The following is a 7,431-nucleotide window of genomic DNA, read 5'->3' on the forward strand; positions in this document are numbered from 1 at the left end:
GCCACCTTTTACATCTATAATGACAACAGTACAGTAGCTTAGTCTTAAATAATGTTATCCATTAGCAGATTTTTGTTCCAAACTACTAATTTTAATACTTTTTTTCTTCATTTTCAACATTAAGGGTGTGGGGTGCAGCGTTCCATTTTTTTTAACCAAAATGGCAAGTAATGGTGAATTAATTTCTTGCTGTGTATTCTTTGTATTGTATTATTTCAGAAAACAACAATTCCTACAAAAGCATGAGAGGGCATGCAAAACTTCATTTTCTTCTCAGTATAGCCCAGTATTTTTTATATATATATATGCATATGAAGACCATACATATATATAAATGCAAACCCACATCTATTAGTGTGTCTAAATATATCCAAAAAAATCATAATGTTCTTTTCCTTCTCAGCTGTTACTTCTAACTAGATGCCATCACAAGAGGAGGAGCAACCAAAATAATTATCATTAGTTTGTCACTCTATCATTTTTAATGAGACAGCGCTCTGTAGAAATTAGCTTGAAGAATGAATCACTTGCTTTGTTTCTTAAAAGCCTGGTTTTCATTATGGCACACATTGGAAACATTTTTCTTTGCTAATTCAGGGACTCATGAAGCTATGACAAACCTCTTCAGATACACTTGGAAGGCATGCTTAATCCAAACCTACATGGGTAGAAAGGTTATTTTATTTCAGTTTGATTCTGACAAAGCAGGGAAAGACAGAAGAAAAATGCAGGTATTTAAGGGTTATATCTAAAAATAGAAGAATAAAGATTCAATGCGCTTTGATATCTGATGCTCTAAAGGAAAGCATGTTTAGTGTGGGTTTTTTTCAACTGTGTGCATGTACAAAACCTTAATTCTGCAGTTGCTTTTATTTATTTGTTCTCTTAGCTATGCTTTCCATACTCAGATGTGAAGGTTTCGGAGCCAGATAAAGCTGCTGCTTCTCCACATTCTCTATTGTCTTCCCAAGGAGAAACGAGCCCAATTTACCCTACCGTCAATGACCGGAGAACAGATTGATCACACCCAGCGTCTTGTCCCACTTACTTCAGAAATATTTTAATGCTGGCCATGTGCCCTTTCATGACTTTGATGCCTGCAATTTAGACATCAAACAGTTTTGCTTTTGCTGTATCATCACCACCTTGCATCCTGTATCACGTTTAACGAGACTTTCAAGCCCATCGTGTGTTGGGTGATGAAAAGTGCTGCTGTAAGAGCATTACTGAGGTGGAGAGGAGCCTCTGCAGGTATTTAGCGCGGATCTGGAAACACAGTCTCTCTCAGTGGGATATGATGTCAAAGAATTAGTTGCCATGTGAATGAAAGAGCTGAAACAAATGCCTAAGCAGGCAAAAATACTGGTGCATAGGATCTTTCAGCCAGAGTAACATTGTTATCAGGCTACAGGCTTTTCTGGCTACCAATATAATAGTCAACTGAAACATCTGAGCACACGTTGAAAACTGAATGCCTACAAATAGTCAGAAAGACCTCTAAAAAATGTTCGCCCTGAGCCAACATCCATCTGCTCCTGGCCACTGGTTTATTCCCAGTGAGCTGGCAAAAAACCCAGCTTCCGAGGCCAAGTACTGACAGGTATGATAGGGAATGGCCAGCATTCACTTGGTCTGGGTGACAGTCACTGGCAGATTTAATTCACAACTGCAAGCATAGCTTCTGACTTCGATGTTTTGCCTCCAGTCCTGGTGTAAACAAGGACATGAGCAGCATTAGGGTAAGCAGTGCCAGGTCCCTCACATCCCCAGACCAACTGCCTGCCTCGTCACAGTGAGGCAAGACTCACTTTCAGACCCCGGTGGTTGGCATAGAAATCATCTTTCAAAGTATGCTTGCACAAACCTGTAACTGGCTATTGTTCTTATGGCTACAAACATCCAGTTCCTTTTTTAATCTAGTTCATTACTGCATTGGTATTGTGAGGTAATTAAATTCTTAATCATAGAATCATGGAATCGTTTGGTTGGAAAGGACCTTTAAGATCAAGTCCAACCATCCCTGTCCACTACTAAACCATATCCCTGAACACCTTATCTACCCATCTTTTAAATACGTCCAGGGATGGTGACTCAACCACCTCCCTGGGCAGCCTGTTCCAGTGCCTGATAACCCTTTCAGTGAAGAAATTTTTCCTGATGTCTAAACTGAACCTGTCCTGGCACAACTTGAAGCTGTTTCTTCACATCCTTTTGTGGGTCACTTGGGAGAAGAGACCAAGACCCAATTCACTATAACTTCCTTTCAGGTAGTTGTAGGCAATGATAAGGTCTCCTCTCCTGTTCTCCAAGCTAAACAACCTCAGTACCCTCAGCAACCTCTCATAAGACTTGTTCTCCAGCCCCTTCACCAGCTCCATTGGCCTTCTCTGGACACATTCCAGAATCTCAATGTCTTTCTTGTAGTGAGGGGCTCAAAAGTATTCGAGGTGTGGCCTGACAAATGCTGAGTACAGGGCAAGAATCACTTCCCTGGACCTGCTGGCCACGCTGTTTCTCATACAAGCCAAGATGCTGTTGGCTGCCTTGGCCACCTGGGCACACTGCTGGCTCATATTCAGCCAGCTGTCAATCAACACCCCCAGGTCCTTCTTTTCTAGGCAGTTTTGCAGCTACTCTTCCCTAAGCCTGTAGCGCTGCACAGGGTCGTTGTGTCCCAAGTGCAGGACCCAGCATTTGGCCTTGTTAAACCATACCCCATTTTCCGCAGCGCAGCGGTCCAGCCTGTTCAGTTCCCTTTGCAGAGCCTCCAGTAGATCAACACTTCCTCCCAGCTTAGTGTCATCCATGAACTTGCAAAGGGTGCATTCAATGCTTTCATCCAGGTCATTGATAAAGATGTTGAACAGAACTGGACCCAGCACCGACTCCTAGGGACACCACTTGTGACCGGCCTCCAGCTGGATTTAAGTCCATTTACCACCACTTTTTGGGACCAGCCATCCAGCCAGCTTTTTACCCAGCAGAGGGTTTGCCTGTCCAGGCCAGAGGTAGTTTCTCAAGCAGAATAATGTGAGAAAGGGTGTCATAGGCTGTACTAAAGTCCAAGTACACTATATCCACAGACTTTCCCTCATCCATCAAGTGGGTCAGCTTGTCATAGAAGATCAGTTTAGTTTGGCAGGACCTGCCTTTCATAAACCCATGTTGTCTGGGCCTGATCACCTGGTTGCCTTACATGTGCTGTGAGATAGCACTCAAGATGACCTGCTCCATGACCGTCCCTGGCACTGAGGTCAGACTGACAGGCCTGTAGTTCCCCAGATCCTCCCTCTGACCCATCTTGTAAATGGGCATAACATCTGCCAATTTCCAGTCAAGTGGAACCTCCTCAGTCAGCCAGGGCTGCTGGTAGATGATGGAAAGGGTTTTGGTGAGCACCTCCGCCAGCTCCCTTAATACCCTGGGGTAGATCCCATCCAGCTCTATAGACTTGTGAATGTCTGATTGACCAAGCAGGTCTCTAACCATTTCGTCTGGGATCATTGGAGTTTTTCCCTGCTCCCCCTGCCTGTATTCCGGTTAAGGAGGCAATTTTTTAGAGGGAAAAATATTTTTATTTGCTTTAAATATGCCACTTTGTGATTTAACTTACCTCTGTGTGACAGAGGAAAACAAAGGACCCTGACTTTCATCATGTCTCACTTGTTACTGTCCTGAGCCAAGAACTCAGACTTTTCACTCTTGTCATACAAGAGTTTTTCCATGCCCTGAATAATTTGTGACAGTTTTCTATAAAGCTCATTTACCTTTGGAGTTTGTTTTCAGGAAGAGAGGTGCAACACATGCAACAAGCACGTAGGAGAGCGCACCACGCAGCTGACACATGCTGCTTTCATTTCCTTTATTACTCCTCCTCCCATTACTTGGTACTATGATATCTTGGTTTTTTTATTATTTTTAGCTGTATGTTCAGTCAGTACATGTTTGCAAAATTGTCTGCATTGGGCCCCAGGCATTTTCCCATTTAATTTTAGGATCCCATGAAGCAGAACAGTAGTAATTTGGGTTGTTTTGTTTAGTTGGTTTGCATTTTTCCATTTCCCTTTTGCCTTCATTTTCATTGTAGATTGGTTATCCTGTCAAAAGTAACACTTGAAAAATTACCGTTCCTACTCAGCTAAGTGGTGCAGTTGACACATCCGAGGGATGGGATGACATCCAGAGGGACCTGGACAAGCTTGAGAAGTGGGCCCATGTGAACCTCAGGGGGTTCAACAAGGCCAAGTGCAAGGTCCTGCATCTGGGTCAGGGCAACCCTGGTACCAGCCTCGAGAAGAGGATGCTCTGGGGACATTTTATTGTGTACTTAAAGAGGACCTATGAGAATGATGGGGACAAACATTTTAGCAGGTGCTGTTGTGACAGGACAAGAGGGAATGGTTTTAAACTAAAAGAGGGTAGACTTAGACTAGATATAGGGAAGAAATTTTTTACAATGAGGGTGTTGAAACACTGGGAAAGATTTTCCAGAGAGGTGGTAGATGCCCCATCCCTGGAAACATTCCAGGTCAGGTTGGACAGACCTCTGAGCAACATGATTTAGTTGGTGTCCGTGCCCAGGGCACAGGGTGTTGGACTACATGGACTTTAAAGTTCACTTCCAACCCAAATCCCTCTATAGTTCTATGATTCTATGTGGGGGAATAAAAACTTCATCTAAAGATCAGGATGATACCAAAAACTGTAAGCTTGTATTCGTCTTGAAATTAGCAATTGAATAGTTCTCAAAAGCATAGATTTAGGATGCATGGGAATATCATGGAAGGTTGGCAAAAAGATTGTAAACATGCTCAAGTGATCTGCAGCTGGAGTGTAGAAAAACACATATATCATACTAATAGTTGTTTAGTCTTGTGTGCTTGACAAGTAGAACATCTGCATTGAGATAACGTAGGTCTGTGATAGACTCGGAGGCACCCTATCTAACATGCTTGAGATTCCTGCACTGCTGTGGGAATGATCAAAGCACAAAGGTAAACTATACCTGCATGAATCCCTGATACACAGGGAAAAACAGCAGGTTCGGATGCTCTAGCAAGGACTGAGGTCTGCAGTGCCTCTGTTGCCACTTGTGTGCCTCCGCCTGGGTGCTGCTTTGGAGATACCCTGGTTTTCAAGGTAATGAAAATAAATTTACTCTTTGCATTTCATATGTGGTTTTGTGGTTGTTCCTGCATCCTGCCTGTGTCGGCTCACACAGAATGGAAGGAGAAAATAATTTAAGTAGGTGCTGCCCCACAGAAGATACTTTATTCAACACAAATATCCACTCTATCTATTCTCTGAAGTAACACGTGTTTAGGGAGGTTTAGAGTGATATTTTTACTGAGTATCATAGAATCATCAAATGGTTTGGATCGTAAGGGAACTTTAAAGGTCATGTATTCCAACTCTCCTTCAGAAGCAGGGACATCTTCAACTAGATCAGGTTGCTCAGAGCCCTGTCCAATCTGACATGGAATGTTTCCAGGGATGGGGCCTCCACTACCTCCCTGGGGAACCTGTTCCAGTGTTTCACCAGCCTCATTGTAAAATATTTCTTCCCTACACTCAGTCTAAATCTATCCTCATTTAGTTTAGAACCATTACTCCTGTCCTGTGACAACAGCCCTTACTACAAAGTCTGTCCTCTCCTTTCCTATAGGCCTCCTTTAAGTACTGGAAGGCTCTTATAAGGTCTCCCCACAGTAACTATGTACAAGAACATAGGGTTCCCCTTGTATTATGAAGAAGTCAAGTTTATTTCCCTGGAAAGCAGGAATATATGTATTTTCAAGATGTTTGCTTGCATCAGTCTTAAGTTATCCCACAGCTGTCCACCAGAAGACCAAGGCCCACATGTGCATGTGAAACTGACAGTAGGTTCAAAGAACTGCATGTGTGCCTCAGCGACTTCATTCTTTCCTTCTACATACATTGTCATCCAACATTGATCTGGACATATTGGAGAGCTGGACAAACCAGAGAGCTGGGCAACCACCAGCCACATGAAGTTTAATCAGGGCAAGTGCTGTGTTTTGCAGCAGTGACACGACAACCCTGGGTAAACACAGAGACTGGGGAGCAAGAGGCTAGAGAGCAGCCCTATAGAAAGGGATCTGGGGGTTCTGGTCGGCGGCAGGTTGATCACGAACCAACAGTGTCCCCTGGCAGACGAGAGGGCCAACTGTGTCCTGGAATGCGACAAACACAGCATTGCTAGCCAGTCAAGGGAGGCAATTGTCCTGCTCTACTCCACACTGGTGCGGCCCCACCTCAAGTGCTGTGCGCAGTTTTGGATGCCGCAGTATAAAAAAGTTGTAAAGCCGCTAGAGAAGTGTCCAGAGGTGTCCACAAAGTTGGTGAAGGGGTTAAAGGGGAAGCCATATAAGGAGTGACTGAAGTAATTTGGTCTGTTCAGCTTGAAGAAGAGGAGACTGAGGGGAGACCTCATTGGAGTTTACTGCTTCTTCACAGGGAAGGAGGAGAAGCAGTCACTGATGTCTTCTCTCTGGCGACTAATGTGCCAGAGATGGTTTAGGTTGGATAGTAGGAAAGGGTTCTTCACCCAGAGGGTGGTGGAGCACTGGAACATGTTTCCTAGGGAAGTAGTCACAGCGCCAAGCCTGACAATATTCCAGAAGCATTTGCACAATGCCCTCACATGCATGGTGTGAATATTGGGGCTGTCCTATGCAGGGACAGGAGTTGGACTCAATGTTCCCCGTGAGTCCCGTCCAACTCGAGGCATTCTATGATGCTAAGAAGCAATCCTCCGATCCTAGAGCAGCCTTCCCACTTGCAGGAGCCACACAGAGAGAAGCGAAGGGCTTGGCTGAGGTGAGGGGTGTAGCACATCGCGTGCCCACAAGAAGCACTTATGACTCAACGTGGTTTCTCCAGCCTAAGAAGCTGCTCTGCCTGCAGCGCCGGCCTCGGCTGCAGGGTCCAAAGCAATTGCTGGCCAAGCTTCCTTGCGCAACTCAGGTTCCCGACGGACGTCTGCTTAATGACACACGCAGCAACAGCGACGAGGCAGACGCCAACAGAGCTCGAGGCAGGGAAGGGACAAAGTTTCCTTCGGTGACCGGCTCTTCACAACGCCGCAGATGCACGCCCCCCCCCCCCCGCGCGGGACTACATATCCCGGCAATCCCCGCGGCAGTACCCTCAGCAAGCTCCGCCGGGCCACGGGCGCAAGGCACGCTGGGAAGCGTAGTCCGCATCCCTCCGGCGAGCTCAGCCACCGCGCCTAGGGAGGACTTCAACCTCCCACGAGGGGCAGGGCGCTGCGCAGTGATTGGCTGCCGCCGGGAGAAAGGGGCGGAGCCCAGCGCTACGACTGGCTGCCGCGGTGAGAAGGGGCGTGGCCCCACGCAACGATTGGCTGCCGCCGGGAGAAAGGGGCGGGGCCTCGGGGGAGAGGTTCCG

Source organism: Cuculus canorus, chromosome 1, assembly GCF_017976375.1.
Source record: "Cuculus canorus isolate bCucCan1 chromosome 1, bCucCan1.pri, whole genome shotgun sequence".
In the NCBI taxonomy this organism is placed as follows: Eukaryota; Metazoa; Chordata; class Aves; order Cuculiformes; family Cuculidae; genus Cuculus; species Cuculus canorus.